Source organism: Acartia tonsa, chromosome 14 (assembly GCF_053477335.1).
Source record: "Acartia tonsa isolate MP-2025a chromosome 14, ASM5347733v1, whole genome shotgun sequence".
NCBI lineage: Eukaryota > Metazoa > Arthropoda > Copepoda > Calanoida > Acartiidae > Acartia > Acartia tonsa.
The window spans coordinates 34,543,456-34,561,859 of NC_137273.1; the positions used below are offsets into that span (position 1 = coordinate 34,543,456).

Genomic DNA, 18,404 nt, shown 5'->3' on the forward strand with positions numbered 1-18,404 from the left:
AAAACTTAATTGGCGTCGGCAACCGCCGTAAACGCCGAAAATGGCGATTTCCGTTATTTGCCGTTTTTCGGCGATATTCAGAAAAATATTTTTTTGTTATGTAAACTAAGAGTTTGTCCTAAAATTTGGTTATCATAGCTTTAGAATTGGCCGCTCTACAGCTGTTTTAATATTTAGCGGCTGGCAAAAAAATGAAATAAGGGGGGAGGGGGGAAGTTAGTACACTTATAGGAAATGAAATTCAATAGCAAATTTTGCCCTGGCTTGTTTTTCTAGTTATCAACCTAATTCTTTTTGTAAGCTCTCTTACATGACTGGATCTACCCATAAAACTTTAAAAATTTAATTTTGTGACTTTCCCTCTAGGGGCTAGTGTGGCAAAAGAACCCCCCAAACACTAAAAATTTAGGTTCTGAGCTTATTTTTAGAGATATTGAGATGATTTTTTTTTCCAGAAAACTTTTTTAACATGACCAAACTAAGTAAACATTACAGATTTCATTTTGAGACTTTCCCTCTAGGGGCTAGTGGAGCAAAAGACTCCCAAACAGTAAAAATTTTAGTTCTAAGCTTATTTTTAAAGATATTGAGATGATTTTTTTTTTCAGAAAACTTTTTTAACATAACCAAACTAAGTAATCATTACAGATTTCATTTTAGAACATTCCTTCTAGGGGCTAGTGGAGCAAAAGACCCCAAAACACTGAAATTTAGGTTCTGATCTTATTTTTAAAGATATTGAGATGATTTTTTTTTTGTAGTAAACCTTTTAACACAACCGTACTAAGTAATCATTATAGATTTAATTTTGGAACTTTCCCTCTAGAGGCTATTGGAGCAAAAGACCCCCCAAACACTAACATTTTAAATCTGAGCTTATTTTTAAAGATATTGAGATGATTTTTTTTCCAGAAAACTTTCTTAACATAACCAATTAAGTAATCATTACAGATTTCATTTTGAGACTTTCCTTCTAGGGGCTAGTGGAGCATAAGACCCCCAAACACTAAAAAATTAAGTTCTGAGCTTATTTTTAGAAATATTGAGATGATTTTTTCCAGAAAACTTTCTTAACATAACCGTACTAAGTAATCAATACAGAATTCATATTGGGAATTTCCTTTTGGGAGCTCGTTGAGCAAAAGACCCCACAAACATTAAAAATTTAGGCTCTGAGCTTAATTTTAGAGATATTGAGATGTCTGTCCATCTGTCTGTCAGTCTGTCCAACTGTCTGTCAGTCAATAATACTTTTAAGAAAATATGATTTTCTAAGCTGCCATTTAAGATAGAAGGCTAAAATTCTTTGTCAACATTTAATTTGTTGAAAAACTGCTTAATACAGGATAATGTTTATGGACATACTTACATTTTTAGGACTTGATTATAGAGTTGCCTCGCTTATAACATTATAGTTTGTTGTCCCAGGAATTAATACACCAAAAATCAGATCAATCGGATGATTAGATCACAAAAAATTTGTTGTTAAAAAAGTAAAAAAATCAACATGTTTAAAATGGACGTACGGACATTTTGTTAATGGTTATAGAGTTGCTACGCTTTCTAAAACGTACCGAACTATTAAAGGAATCACCATCCAAAATTTTTAATTGATAGGACAATTCTAACATGCCTAAATTAACGAAAAAAGCTATCCGTTATGGACGGACGGACCGAACCTAATTATAGAAAAGCTTCGCTTTTAAAAAGAATATTTAGCAATCCTCATAAGAAAATAACAGGATGTTTGTTTAATAGGGGGGAACTTTAACGCCCCCCCCCCCCAAACCTATTAAGGTCCAGAAAGGGTACCGACCGTTTAGGGTTAAACATAGAGTAAATTCGCTACTAAAACTTAAACTCTAAAGTCATCCTAGATGTAACACGAATGTTATTTAGTTTCCTGCGAAGTTGTCTCCGATACAACCGCTAATTTTTAAAATCAAATTAATGTTTTTGATATACAAAATAATAATCCTTTAATAATATTTAGTGCATTTAAATATAGAATGTAAATATTCTAAATAGAAAAAAATAATTTCTATCTAGGCGTTGCAAAGTTTTAAGTTCGCCAAATTTGAGATATGCCAGAAAGCCGGACCCACCTTTTTCCCCACAACCAGGTTCTACATGTCATCTTGATAATGTGGTGTTTACACATTTACAATTTTTTTAAATAGGAAAATAATAAATGTAATTGTAAATTATCTTACAAAAATCTTGTTAAGAAAATATTTATTTTAATACAAAAATACAATTAACTTTAAGTCTGAACTATGATGCCCATTATTTTTTTTTCTTGGCTGTAATGAAATCACACTAAATCTGAAATCATTAGTAATTTGTAATTAGTATTCCATTCAGATCAGCAAAATAATAGTTTAGCAAATATTCTATCATTGTTTTAATACTTAGCAGTTACTTTCCAAAATATTATAGGTTCTTTTTTGCTATATTTATATTTTTAAGTTTGATTAGTTTTCATAGAAGTAACAATTTTTTTCTTGTAGTTCAAAGCACATTTATTTTGTAGTAAGGATAAAACACCTAATAAATAGTCCATCTGCTTGTAATTATATCTTTACTCATGAAATACAGGGATAAGTAAATGAATAATTTATTATTTTCATAAAATGAATTTCAAGCCTTAAACACAGAGTTTTTAAGTTAAAGTTAATTTTGCTATCATTTGTTGATGTTATCATGTTACTATTTTTTTAATCATACTTGTTTTATGTACTCTAAGATACTTAAGACTAAAACATGAAAATATATATAGGTATAAAAATTGAACAATAAAAAACCTTAAAATTGCCTTTAAATAATAGATTTATTCTTTGATGAAAATTGCAATTTACTTTGGTACTTTATTTAAATATTTTTGATCAATTTGCGTATCATATTATTTGAACTATTATGAATAGATCACGACGAAAAAACTTTCGTACGAAATTTCTAAACGTTCGAAAATTCTAATGATCACCTTCCGTATCAGAGCTACACTTTTGTTGATGTTGTCATCCTTGTTTAATTTAGGTTTGTTTATTGACTGGTATAGGGGAGCGCCCAATGGTGGTGAAAGAAAATGTGTTGTGGTAATACACTTTAATTATCCTTGCAAAAAAAGTAACAGGATGTCCGTCTGTCTGGACAGGTATTGTTCTCGTCTACAGTTAATCTTCATATACGTCGAAAGAAAGTTTCATAAAAGGGAATCTTTACCAAAAGCAATGGTTGTCTATCTGATATAGCAGCGGAGAAATTCACATTTCTCCCAATAACAGTAGGTACGTTCTGTTGGACATACAGCCAATGGGAATTATTGAGTAGCTTTGCTACTTAAAAGTTGCATTTATAATAGGGCGGGTTTATATCGGAATTAGACAAAGAGGGGATATGCAACAGATAAAATTAACCTTTAAAACATTTCTGACCGAAAAAGAATTTTAAAAAATTGAGTTTTAGAACGCGACCACTAAAAAATATATTTCATTACTTATCAATATGCAAAGACGACATTCAATTTTTTTTTGAATCAGAACTATGGCTTCATGGTGCTCCCTGGAAAGGCCTTGAGGAGCTGAATCAGGAACTTTTGTCCGTTTCAAAATATCTCGTTCCTAGTCTTAAAAATCACTAAAAAACAACATTTTTTAAAGGTTTATTGAGAATTGTCCAATTTGTAGAGGTTTTTTAGATTTTCTCAGGCTAGGAACGAGATTTTTTGCAATGGTCAAAAGTTCCTGATTCTTCTCCTCAATGCCTTTCCTGGGAGCACCATGAAGCCATAGTTCTGATTCAATAAATTTTTGACTACCATTTACAAATAGCTATACAATTGAATGTCTGGTTGTCAGCGGTTTTGAGACTTAGGATAAATTTTAAATCATCCAGAGGTGTATTATACTCATACAAATCATTTGCAGATCCCCGCTTTGGCCTCAGAAAAAAAATGTCCAAAATCGACCCACCCTAATGTATAATGTATAAACTTCTGAATAAACAAAACTTTACATAGCTACTAGCGGCTTCTAGGGGCTTTTTTTTCCCATAGAGGTAATTTAAAAAAATGATGTACTATCGTGGGAATCATAACATCATCTATTACCTACCCAGCTGAAAAAAATGCGAATGGGTTGCAAATTTTTGCGCCTACTTAAATCAAATAATTGTGAATGGGTCGCCATTTTTTTTAGAGGGGGGGGGGTGTCCAACGCCCTAAGAAAATAGCCTAAAACCACTACAGGACCAGGAGGTATATTCCCTGAAGAGTAGAATCCGATCAGTTTAGTGGTTACCAAGATCTTAAGGGACAGACGGACAGACAGACAGACATCGTTCTACTGTGTATTATAGATAAAAAAGCAGTATTATTTAAGTTTATGATCTATTACTAGAAAAGCCACTCTATAAATCTTGTTGTCTGTCCGTTAGTCAGTTCACCCGACCTTCAATTAGTCCAACCATAACACTATGGGGACATTGGATTTACTCAGCTGCTATAAAAATAATATCTCAAATTTTTCTATTCAACATTTCAACTATTTAATAGCAAGTTTTTGTTTTTTTAGCTTATTTGATGACCATAAAAATTGACGAAAAACTGTTGAATTTTATGTTTTAGTTAAAGGAGGGAAAAGCATGGGATGATAGGACTTGCGGATATAAGTTGTATAGTCTTTGTGAATATTCAGGTTTTATTATTAAAAGCGAAGCTTTTCTATAATTAGGGTCGGTCAGTCCGTCAGTCCGTCCGTTCGTAACGGATAGCTTTTTTCGTTAATTTAGGCATGTTAAACTGTCCTATCGATTTCAAACTTTGCAAGGTGATTTCTGTAGTAGTTAGGTACGATTTAGTAAGCGTAGTAGCTCTATAATCATTACCAGAATGTCCGTACGTCCATTTTAACTTTTTTACTTTATTAACAAAAAATTTTATGTGATATAATTATCCGATAGATCTGATTTTGGGTATAATGATTCCTGGGACAATAAAGTACAATGTTATAAGCGAAGCAACTCTATAATCAAGTCCTAAAAATGTAAGTATCTCCATAAACATTATCCTGTATCAAGCAGTCTTTCAACAAATTTACTTACAATTTTGCTTCGAATCTTATATATTTAAATTCTAATTATTCAGTTCTGACACTATACAAGTGGTAATATCCATTTGTCCTACCGTTTCTGTGCTTCGCTTTTATTGATGTTATCATCATTGTTTTTTTTCTATTCATTTCAAAGCTGAAATGAAGAGCTTCAGAAATGAAATACACTATCCCCACTGTTGGACATAATTTACTTTGGTAAAGATAGTAGTACTCTTATGGCACATGGTGCATTTACTTACACCATAAAAAACCTTAACTAGGGTATTGTACATATGTGGTATCTCCTAAGCCAGGGGGTAACTGGCAGTTCCTAAAAAAAACATTATTATTATTATGGTTCCTGTATCAGTTAGGTATAATTTAGAAAGCGTAGAACTCTGTAATAATTACTAAAAAGTCCGTATGTCCATTTTCAATATGATTAATTTTTAACTTATTTTAGCGTTTTGACAAAACTTCCCCTATGACATACATAACTTATTTTTAGATTTCTACATTAGAAATGTTGATTCCTAGGTTAATTAGTCAATAGATTATTCTGAAATTTAGGTGAGAACTTCAAAGAGCCCCCTAGATGTGATGAAGGGTGGATTGCAGAGCCATTGACAGGTAACAACAAAACTAAAGAGAATCTACATTGAAAATATTTGCATTACCCTTGTATTGGAAGTATAATAGTATGTTTCGCTTGTGAATCCGAACCCTTATCCTTTCTTTCTTTTCCTTATCATTATTGGGTAGTCAAGAGAACGCCAATTTTTAAATTTCATAATTGCGCACGGCATTCAAAACAATAAGTGCGCACCAAGCCAAAACAAAGGCTGCGAAGCCATCTTAATTTTTTCCTTTAACAAGCGCGGAGCTTTTGTGTGATGAAAACCCATGTATAGCATTGAAATGTGGTGTTATCCGTGCTGAATATACCTTGAGTGCTTCCCGGCTTGTCATGATCAAAGACTCGGTAAATATTTATTTCTTTTAAGCATTTTAATTAGAATGGAAAGATATTTTCAAAGAAGGCAAATTAATTTCTTTATTTTCATTAAAAATAGACCAAGTAATTGATTTATTTTTGTATCAGAATATTTTTATAGTAGTCTATGATGATTTTATCTATGAATTATAAACACGTATAATGTTTTGATTTAATTTTAAGGAGAAAAAAACCTAGTTTTCTATACGCTTTTGAAATAATAATTCGAAAATCACGCAACCTTTTTAAAGACAATTATGTCCATTAGAAAAAAGATTTATTTTCTTTTACAAAACATTTTAACATTTTAATATATCTTTATTAATTTTGTTATTTTTTGTTTCAGTGCCCACCGTTTCATACAATAAACTTGTATTTGTAACTGCACTAGTTTGATTCATGCAGAAAGTAGCAGGTTTAAGTGCGTCTGCACTGTAAGATCTCGTACACGGCCATGTCAGCCCGTTTACCGAAACAATGAAACGGTATTCAAGTCCAGACAGCCAGATGAAAGCCAGTGAAGTTACCGTGCAAGTGTTGAATGTGATTAAATTCCACACGTGACTATAATTGTAATTAGTGCTAAAAAAAGTGAAAATGCCACCTAAAAAGTCTAGGTACGAAATATTGTCGGACAGATTGCCCAAGGCAGTTGAGGCTTTAACCGAAGAGTTAGACAGAGTGATGCAGATAGTGCAAGATACTGCTGATATCAATGTTAATCTCGGAAAGGAATGTTTCCTTGTTCATGATATGTATAGAAACCTTGAACGTACCATGAGCGGTTTTACCCAGCTGGATGTGTTAATCCAAAATGACGATAACCTACAAGACTTATATAGTGATGTTGTCATGGCACAAAAGAATTATAGTGAACTAGATGCGACATTAAAAGCCATAGACGAGCTAAAATCAATTAATAGTGAGATTTCAGTTCTTGGCGAAGATTTGCCAGCTCATAAAAACAGTTTGAGCCAACGTTGTATGCAGATAATTAAAGTGATAAAAGGTGATTACATACCTTTACCTGCTAAGATTATCAGTGACATGACGAAGTTGATGGAGACGTTGGCGAAGGCCAAGCAAGAGCCTGTTATGCCAACCTCGGGTGCTACGGCAGATTCTTTCCAGCTGCCGCCATTTGGCATTCAATCATTTGCTGCCGGTTCGATGTTTTCACCTCATGGATACATGAGTCGGATTGATGAAAAATTGTTGCCCAGTTTCAACGGGCAGGAATCTTCCTACGCACAGTTTAAGGAAAATTTCCAGAAGCTTACTACTGATTATGAACCTTCCTACCTTCAGATGTTATTGAGCAGTGAATGAGTAATGAAGGACAAGCCATTGCGTCTGCAGTTACAACAGATTGCAACGCACGCAGCTCAGTGGATTTATTTGGATCAGCTGTTCAAATCTAGAACCAGACAGATGTTGTGTATTTATAATCACTGGGACAAAAAAGGTAAATTGTCCGAGAGCGGTCAGATTGTAAGTGCATGTAGTAATAAGCTACTATTATTTTCTTCAAGCTATGAGCCAAGTGCTTTCCTGTCAGTTAGCTGCTCTTACACTATCTTGAATACACTATCTTGCAAATTATTCATTCAGCTTAGAATCCAATTTGTATCTATAATCATTCACCTTTGTAAAACCTTCCATGGTTCTCACTATGACATTTAATAAGTAGTAAAGACAAGCAGTGTGTACAAAAGGTAGAGACTCAATCAAGACCAGCTATAGACTGGTCTTTACACGGATTCCAAGTTCATGTCAAACACTTACAAGTGATAATCCCACTTGTTAAAAATATTAACCTTCTACTAAGCTCTTTTGAACCAAGGACTGGTTGTATATTCAATTGTAGCCTGGTATATATGGTAATATGAACTTTAAACATGGCAACTGTGGTTGTGGATATATATGTTATACTCCAAGCAGATATTGTTTTGATGTTGAGACATCAAATCAGCCAGGAACCAATATTGAGCAGGATAACTTGTTAATATTTCAAGGAAACTTGTTTTAAAAATATAATATGTCATGAGGCATGCAACAGGGACATGAAATATTTTTAAAAAAGTTAATTACAAGAGTTGTTTAGACATCAATTCAAATATTTACTTCAAATAACTCTTATTTCATTTCTAGACTACAAATCTTAGATTATTCAAGATTCTTAAAGATTTTGTTATTAATGATAACACAGTTTTTTAGTTCAGCTTTATTTATTATACTTTTCTTGTGTAAATTTAAGTTAACTAAGCTGCAAAAGTGAGAAAAATTGTGATTTTTGAAGGAAAAACTATGAAAATTTGGGTATAAAAGTAATTTTCAAAAAAAGCCACAAAAATGATCAGCTGTGATTTAACGAAAGTCATGTACTGAACCGTCATTGTCTCCCGGTCATGACTACATAGGTCTTGTGAGACGTATGTCAAAAAAAACCTGTTTCCTATCCAGGACACCGGTGCCTTGGTTATCTGCTCGAGCTGGTTTATTGCACCGGAGAACTTGGCAAGCGCACTTACAATCTGACCGCTCTCGGACAATTTACCTTTTTTGTCCCAGTGATTATAAATACACAACATCTGTCTGGTTCTAGATTTGAACAGCTGATCCAAATAAATCCACTGAGCTGCGTGCGTTGCAATCTGTTGTAACTGCAGACGCAATGGCTTGTCCTTCATTACTCATTCACTGCTCAATAACATCTGAAGGTAGGAAGGTTCATAATCAGTAGTAAGCTTCTGGAAATTTTCCTTAAATTGTGCGTAGGAAGATTCCTGCCCGTTGAAACTGGGCAACAATTTTTCATCAATCCGACTCATGTATCCATGAGGTGAAAACATCGAACCGGCAGCAAATGATTGAATGCCAAATGGCGGCAGCTGGAAAGAATCTGCCGTAGCACCCGAGGTTGGCATAACAGGCTCTTGCTTGGCCTTCGCCAACGTCTCCATCAACTTCGTCATGTCACTGATAATCTTAGCAGGTAAAGGTATGTAATCACCTTTTATCACTTTAATTATCTGCATACAACGTTGGCTCAAACTGTTTTTATGAGCTGGCAAATCTTCGCCAAGAACTGAAATCTCACTATTAATTGATTTTAGCTCGTCTATGGCTTTTAATGTCGCATCTAGTTCACTATAATTCTTTTGTGCCATGACAACATCACTATATAAGTCTTGTAGGTTATCGTCATTTTGGATTAACACATCCAGCTGGGTAAAACCGCTCATGGTACGTTCAAGGTTTCTATACATATCATGAACAAGGAAACATTCCTTTCCGAGATTAACATTGATATCAGCAGTATCTTGCACTATCTGCATCACTCTGTCTAACTCTTCGGTTAAAGCCTCAACTGCCTTGGGCAATCTGTCCGACAATATTTCGTACCTAGACTTTTTAGGTGGCATTTTCACTTTTTTTAGCACTAATTACAATTATAGTCACGTGTGGAATTTAATCACATTCAACACTTGCACGGTAACTTCACTGGCTTTCATCTGGCTGTCTGGACTTGAATACCGTTTCATTGTTTCGGTAAACGGGCTGACATGGCCGTGTACGAGATCTTACAGTGCAGACGCACTTAAACCTGCTACTTTCTGCATGAATCAAACTAGTGCAGTTACAAATACAAGTTTATTGTATGAAACGGTGGGCACTGAAACAAAAAATAACAAAATTAATAAAGATATATTAAAATGTTAAAATGTTTTGTAAAAGAAAATAAATCTTTTTTCTAATGGACATAATTGTCTTTAAAAAGGTTGCGTGATTTTCGAATTATTATTTCAAAAGCGTATAGAAAACTAGGTTTTTTTCTCCTTAAAATTAAATCAAAACATTATACGTGTTTATAATTCATAGATAAAATCATCATAGACTACTATAAAAATATTCTGATACAAAAATAAATCAATTACTTGGTCTATTTTTAATGAAAATAAAGAAATTAATTTGCCTTCTTTGAAAATATCTTTCCATTCTAATTAAAATGCTTAAAAGAAATAAATATTTACCGAGTCTTTGATCATGACAAGCCGGGAAGCACTCAAGGTATATTCAGCACGGATAACACCACATTTCAATGCTATACATGGGTTTTCATCACACAAAAGCTCCGCGCTTGTTAAAGGAAAAAATTAAGATGGCTTCGCAGCCTTTGTTTTGGCTTGGTGCGCACTTATTGTTTTGAATGCCGTGCGCAATTATGAAATTTAAAAATTGGCGTTCTCTTGACTACCCAATAATGATAAGGAAAAGAAAGAAAGGATAAGGGTTCGGATTCACAAGCGAAACATACTATTATACTTCCAATACAAGGGTAATGCAAATATTTTCAATGTAGATTCTCTTTAGTTTTGTTGTTACCTGTCAATGGCTCTGCAATCCACCCTTCATCACATCTAGGGGGCTCTTTGAAGTTCTCACCTAAATTTCAGAATAATCTATTGACTAATTAACCTAGGAATCAACATTTCTAATGTAGAAATCTAAAAATAAGTTATGTATGTCATAGGGGAAGTTTTGTCAAAACGCTAAAATAAGTTAAAAATTAATCATATTGAAAATGGACATACGGACTTTTTAGTAATTATTACAGAGTTCTACGCTTTCTAAATTATACCTAACTGATACAGGAACCATAATAATAATAATGTTTTTTTTAGGAACTGCCAGTTACCCCCTGGCTTAGGAGATACCACATATGTACAATACCCTAGTTAAGGTTTTTTATGGTGTAAGTAAATGCACCATGTGCCATAAGAGTACTACTATCTTTACCAAAGTAAATTATGTCCAACAGTGGGGATAGTGTATTTCATTTCTGAAGCTCTTCATTTCAGCTTTGAAATGAATAGAAAAAAAACAATGATGATAACATCAATAAAAGCGAAGCACAGAAACGGTAGGACAAATGGATATTACCACTTGTATAGTGTCAGAACTGAATAATTAGAATTTAAATATATAAGATTCGAAGCAAAATTGTAAGTAAATTTGTTGAAAGACTGCTTGATACAGGATAATGTTTATGGAGATACTTACATTTTTAGGACTTGATTATAGAGTTGCTTCGCTTATAACATTGTACTTTATTGTCCCAGGAATCATTATACCCAAAATCAGATCTATCGGATAATTATATCACATAAAATTTTTTGTTAATAAAGTAAAAAAGTTAAAATGGACGTACGGACATTCTGGTAATGATTATAGAGCTACTACGCTTACTAAATCGTACCTAACTACTACAGAAATCACCTTGCAAAGTTTGAAATCGATAGGACAGTTTAACATGCCTAAATTAACGAAAAAAGCTATCCGTTACGAACGGACGGACTGACGGACTGACCGACCCTAATTATAGAAAAGCTTCGCTTTTAATAATAAAACCTGAATATTCACAAAGACTATACAACTTATATCCGCAAGTCCTATCATCCCATGCTTTTCCCTCCTTTAACTAAAACATAAAATTCAACAGTTTTTCGTCAATTTTTATGGTCATCAAATAAGCTAAAAAAACAAAAACTTGCTATTAAATAGTTGAAATGTTGAATAGAAAAATTTGAGATATTATTTTTATAGCAGCTGAGTAAATCCAATGTCCCCATAGTGTTATGGTTGGACTAATTGAAGGTCGGGTGAACTGACTAACGGACAGACAACAAGATTTATAGAGTGGCTTTTCTACTAATAGATCATAAACTTAAATAATACTGCTTTTTTATCTATAATACACAGTAGAACGATGTCTGTCTGTCTGTCCGTCTGTCCCTTAAGATCTTGGTAACCACTAAACTGATCGGATTCTACTCTTCAGGGAATATACCTCCTGGTCCTGTAGTGGTTTTAGGCTATTTTCTTAGGGCGTTGGACACCCCCCCCCCCCTCTAAAAAAAATGGCGACCCATTCACAATTATTTGATTTAAGTAGGCGCAAAAATTTGCAACCCATTCGCATTTTTTTCAGCTGGGTAGGTAATAGATGATGTTATGATTCCCACGATAGTACATCATTTTTTTAAATTACCTCTATGGGAAAAAAAAGCCCCTAGAAGCCGCTAGTAGCTATGTAAAGTTTTGTTTATTCAGAAGTTTATACATTATACATTAGGGTGGGTCGATTTTGGACATTTTTTTTCTGAGGCCAAAGCGGGGATCTGCAAATGATTTGTATGAGTATAATACACCTCTGGATGATTTAAAATTTATCCTAAGTCTCAAAACCGCTGACAACCAGACATTCAATTGTATAGCTATTTGTAAATGGTAGTCAAAAATTTATTGAATCAGAACTATGGCTTCATGGTGCTCCCAGGAAAGGCATTGAGGAGAAGAATCAGGAACTTTTGACCATTTCAAAAAATCTCGTTCCTAGCCTGAGAAAATCTAAAAAACCTCTACAAATTGGACAATTCTCAATAAACCTTTAAAAAATGTTGTTTTTTAGTGATTTTTAAGACTAGGAACGAGATATTTTGAAACGGACAAAAGTTCCTGATTCAGCTCCTCAAGGCCTTTCCAGGGAGCACCATGAAGCCATAGTTCTGATTCAAAAAAAAATTGAATGTCGTCTTTGCATATTGATAAGTAATGAAATATATTTTTTAGTGGTCGCGTTCTAAAACTCAATTTTTTAAAATTCTTTTTCGGTCAGAAATGTTTTAAAGGTTAATTTTATCTGTTGCATATCCCCTCTTTGTCTAATTCCGATATAAACCCGCCCTATTATAAATGCAACTTTTAAGTAGCAAAGCTACTCAATAATTCCCATTGGCTGTATGTCCAACAGAACGTACCTACTGTTATTGGGAGAAATGTGAATTTCTCCGCTGCTATATCAGATAGACAACCATTGCTTTTGGTAAAGATTCCCTTTTATGAAACTTTCTTTCGACGTATATGAAGATTAACTGTAGACGAGAACAATACCTGTCCAGACAGACGGACATCCTGTTACTTTTTTTGCAAGGATAATTAAAGTGTATTACCACAACACATTTTATTTCACCACCATTGGGCGCTCCCCTATACCAGTCAATAAACAAACCTAAATTAAACAAGGATGACAACATCAACAAAAGTGTAGCTCTGATACGGAAGGTGATCATTAGAATTTTCGAACGTTTAGAAATTTCGTACGAAAGTTTTTTCGTCGTGATCTATTCATAATAGTTCAAATAATATGATACGCAAATTGATCAAAAATATTTAAATAAAGTACCAAAGTAAATTGCAATTTTCATCAAAGAATAAATCTATTATTTAAAGGCAATTTTAAGGTTTTTTATTGTTCAATCTTTATACCTATATATATTTTCATGTTTTAGTCTTAAGTATCTTAGAGTACATAAAACAAGTATGATTAAAAAAATAGTAACATGATAACATCAACAAATGATAGCAAAATTAACTTTAACTTAAAAACTCTGTGTTTAAGGCTTGAAATTCATTTTATGAAAATAATAAATTATTCATTTACTTATCCCTGTATTTCATGAGTAAAGATATAATTACAAGCAGATGGACTATTTATTAGGTGTTTTATCCTTACTACAAAATAAATGTGCTTTGAACTACAAGAAAAAAATTGTTACTTCTATGAAAACTAATCAAACTTAAAAATATAAATATAGCAAAAAAGAACCTATAATATTTTGGAAAGTAACTGCTAAGTATTAAAACAATGATAGAATATTTGCTAAACTATTATTTTGCTGATCTGAATGGAATACTAATTACAAATTACTAATGATTTCAGATTTAGTGTGATTTCATTACAGCCAAGAAAAAAAAATAATGGGCATCATAGTTCAGACTTAAAGTTAATTGTATTTTTGTATTAAAATAAATATTTTCTTAACAAGATTTTTGTAAGATAATTTACAATTACATTTATTATTTTCCTATTTAAAAAAATTGTAAATGTATAAACACCACATTATCAAGATGACATGTAGAACCTGGTTGTGGGGAAAAAGGTGGGTCCGGCTTTCTGGCATATCTCAAATTTGGCGAACTTAAAACTTTGCAACGCCTAGATAGAAATTATTTTTTTCTATTTAGAATATTTACATTCTATATTTAAATGCACTAAATATTATTAAAGGATTATTATTTTGTATATCAAAAACATTAATTTGATTTTAAAAATTAGCGGTTGTATCGGAGACAACTTCGCAGGAAACTAAATAACATTCGTGTTACATCTAGGATGACTTTAGAGTTTAAGTTTTAGTAGCGAATTTACTCTATGTTTAACCCTAAACGGTCGGTACCCTTTCTGGACCTTAATAGGTTTGGGGGGGGGGGGGGGGGGCGTTAAAGTTCCCCCCTATTAAACAAACATCCTGTTATTTTCTTATGAGGATTGCTAAATATTCTTTTTAAAAGCGAAGCTTTTCTATAATTAGGTTCGGTCCGTCCGTCCATAACGGATAGCTTTTTTCGTTAATTTAGGCATGTTAGAATTGTCCTATCAATTTAAAATTTTGGATGGTGATTCCTTTAATAGTTCGGTACGTTTTAGAAAGCGTAGCAACTCTATAACCATTAACAAAATGTCCGTACGTCCATTTTAAACATGTTGATTTTTTTACTTTTTTAACAACAAATTTTTTGTGATCTAATCATCCGATTGATCTGATTTTTGGTGTATTAATTCCTGGGACAACAAACTATAATGTTATAAGCGAGGCAACTCTATAATCAAGTCCTAAAAATGTAAGTATGTCCATAAACATTATCCTGTATTAAGCAGTTTTTCAACAAATTAAATGTTGACAAAGAATTTTAGCCTTCTATCTTAAATGGCAGCTTAGAAAATCACATTTTCTTAAAAGTATTATTGACTGACAGACAGTTGGACAGACTGACAGACAGATGGACAGACATCTCAATATCTCTAAAATTAAGCTCAGAGCCTAAATTTTTAATGTTTGTAATATACCTTGAGTGCTTCCCGGCTTGTCATGATCAAAGACTCAGTAAATATTTATTTCTTTTAAGCATTTTAATTAGAATGGAAAGATATTTTCAAAGAAGGCAAATTAATTTTTTTATTTTCATTAAAAAATAGACCAAGTAATTGATTTATTTTTGTATCAGAATATTTTTATAGTAGTCTATGATGATTTTATCTATGAATTATAAACTCGTATAATGTTTTGATTTAATTTTAAGGAGAAAAAAGCCTAGTTTTCTATACGCTTTTGAAATAATAATTCAAAAATCACGCAACCTTTTTAAAGACAATTATGTCCATTAGAAAAAAGATTTATTTTCTTTTACAAAACATTTTAACATTTTAATATATCTTTATTAATTTTGTTATTTTTTGTTTCAGTGCCCACCGTTTCATACAATAAACTTGTATTTGTAACTGAACTAGTTTGATTCATGTGGGAAGTAGCAGGTTTAAGTGCGTCTGCACTATAAGATCTCGTACATGGCCATGTTAGCCCGTGTACCGAAACAACCCTACAAAATATTTTGCACAGCTACGCAAACACTTTTATTTTTTTTTTTTTAAATTGAAAAAAAGGGGTGAAGAGGCATTTTTCGTTTGTTTGTTAATTACATTAGGTAACGTTAGTTTAGGTTATATTAGGTAGCCGAAACAACCCTACAAAATATTTTGCACAGCTACGCAAACACTTTTATTTTTTTTTTTTAAATTGAAAAAAAGGGGTGAAGAGGCATTTTTCGTTTGTTTGTTTATTACATTAGGTAACGTTAGTTTAGGTTATATTAGGTAGCCCCACAGGGTTAGGGCACCGTAGATGTTAGGTCCCCCCTGAGGGAAAAAATCCTCCCTCTTATGATCAATTTATTTCAATAATAATCAGGGGAAAGGTTTAATTGCTGAACAGGCATTTTGTGTCAAAGCGCCTAACCAAAACAAATAAAAGCTCAAAATTTCCTCTTGTTTTGTTGCTCCCAGGGAAAAGGGAATGCGATTCTGACAAACAATTCTGAAGGAAAATTCCCACAACCCCCTTACCCTTTTCCTCTCCGTCTTACCCATCCCTCTTCAGTTACATTAAAAAAACAAGATATAATCCCATCTTACAAACAAAGGTTTCGTGATTTTTTTTGTAGAATTGATTGTTAGAATTGCCTGGTTGCTCCCAAAAGGTTCTGAAAGCTTAGGCATCAAATTTGGATTAGTCAAAACATTTATATTTTCTTTCAAAGTTAACAACTACCATAAATATCATATAACAAGGATGTCAATATCCATAAAAGCGAAGCTCTGAAATTGAAGGACAAACGAACATTAACACTTGTAGAGTGTCAGAACTGAATAAGCCGATTATTATTGCATGAATACATAAAACTATTTAAGGACATACTTACATTTTTAGGTCTTAATTATATAGATGCTTCGCTTGTACCTTGTTGTAATAGGAATCAGTATTCCAAAAATCATATGAAATGGATAATTCTAACATACCAAAATTTAATGACAAACAAGTAGAAAATCAACGAACCTAGTAAAAGTGCCTGACTCTGATTATGACGTAAAAAAAATTAGCCAATGAGAGGCCAGTATACACTGTCATTGACCTTTGGTAAAATTTATAGTGGCCTCTCATTGGCTAATTTTTTTACGTCATAATCAGAGTCAGACACTTTTACTAGGTTCAAAATCAACATGTTTAAAATGGACATACGGACTTTTTGGTAATGACTATAGAGTTGCTACCCTTTCTAAATAGTACCTAACTACTGCAGAAATCACCATGCAAAGTTTGACATCGATAGGATAATTCTAACATGCCTAAATTAACGAAAAGAGTTAACCGTGACGGACTGACGGACGGACCCTAATTATAGAAATCTTCGCTTTTAAAAACAATAAATTGTTACTCATACATATAATTGCCTTATTTAAGGATATTGTTACAAATTGGTGAAAACTGCGATGAACTACACCGATGCCAGGAATGTTTATATAGCAGACATTGAATATTTTTTTAAGGGATTTTATGAGGTTTTGTGATTTCTAAAAAAAGAATCCCAACACAGAAATGATAAATAAATGGAGGGTTGGGGTGTGGCTTATGATTTTTTTTGTTTATTTTTTTAGTTTTATTAGGTGTTGGTTAGCCAGAAAAGGTTTATACTCCCCAAATGGGCTAATCATAGGTGCAAAAAACTAACCCCCCCTCCCCTGAATTTCAATTTTTTTTAAAAAATAAGGAAGATAAGGTTTCATTGCTCGATAGGCACTGTGAGGAAATCACCGATTTATCTAAGGCTTGCCTAGGAATTAATTCTTATATAAAGGTTTTAATAATTTTGGGGTAGAGTCATAGACTTCCAAGGGGGGGGGGGTAATGGGGCGATTACCCCCCCCAAAATTTTTTTCATTTTACCCCCCTCATTTAAAATTTACCCCTACCCTGGGGGTGCCGTAGGCACCTCCAACCATTTAGAAGGGGATATTTACCCCCCCCCAAACAATTTTGGGCGGGTAAATACTCCCCCCAAAATAAAAAATCTCTAATAAAAATTTTTTTTGCGCGCTTCGCGCGCATTTTTAATACTATATATTTAATAAAATTTAGATTACCCCCCCCAAAAATTTTACCCCGGGGGTAAATTTTGGGGGGGTAAACTAGATTTACCCCTGCCAAAAGATTTCAGGGGGGGTAATTACCTACCCCCCCCCAAGCAAATTTTACCCCCGGAGTGTAAAAATTTTGGGGGGGGTAAAAAAAAATTGCTGCGCGCTTCGCGCGCCATTTTACCCCCCCCCCAAAAAAACGAATTACCCCCCCCCTTAAAAAATTTTTACCCCCCCCCAAAAAAAAAGCTTGGACGCCCCTGGGTGGAGTACCACCTTCATCCCTATAAAAATTGTCCGTAGAAAAAAATGTTCCCCGAAACTAAAAAATATTTTTTTTTTCAAAACTAAATTTGAAATAAAAAGTTGGGGGAAAGTCCCCCACCTCAAGTGCCTCTAGAGGCCTCTAGGTGCGTAGCAGCTAGTATAAACATGAAATAACAGGAAGCATTGTCAATCATTGGGAGAAAGATCAGATTTAGTGACCATACATTCAGAAAGGGAGAATATATATGGGAAAAGTAAGTACAACAAGAGAGAAAGAGGGAACACATTCAGCTGTTTATTATAATAGTCCCCAAAGTTTTATTATAACGTTAACAACTTTGGGGATTTTAGAGAATTTTCATTGGTGAATTATTTAGTTGAGTGTTCAAACGTTCAACCACTGATTTTAATCAACAGAAGGGATAATTTTGTGTATCATGATTTGGGATGTTTCGATCTT

General features: G+C 33.2%; 1 long non-coding RNA gene across 1 annotated transcript; it reads left to right on the plus strand.

Moving 5' to 3' along the window:
- The first annotated feature begins 5,668 nt into the window (after nucleotides 1–5,668).
- LOC145305215 (uncharacterized) lies at nucleotides 5,669–18,198 on the plus strand. The gene is made up of 3 exons (XR_013874531.1): nucleotides 5,669–5,720; nucleotides 17,004–17,056; nucleotides 18,126–18,198. It is a non-coding gene; the product is annotated as an uncharacterized LOC145305215 (long non-coding RNA).
- The last annotated feature ends 206 nt before the right edge of the window (nucleotides 18,199–18,404 follow it).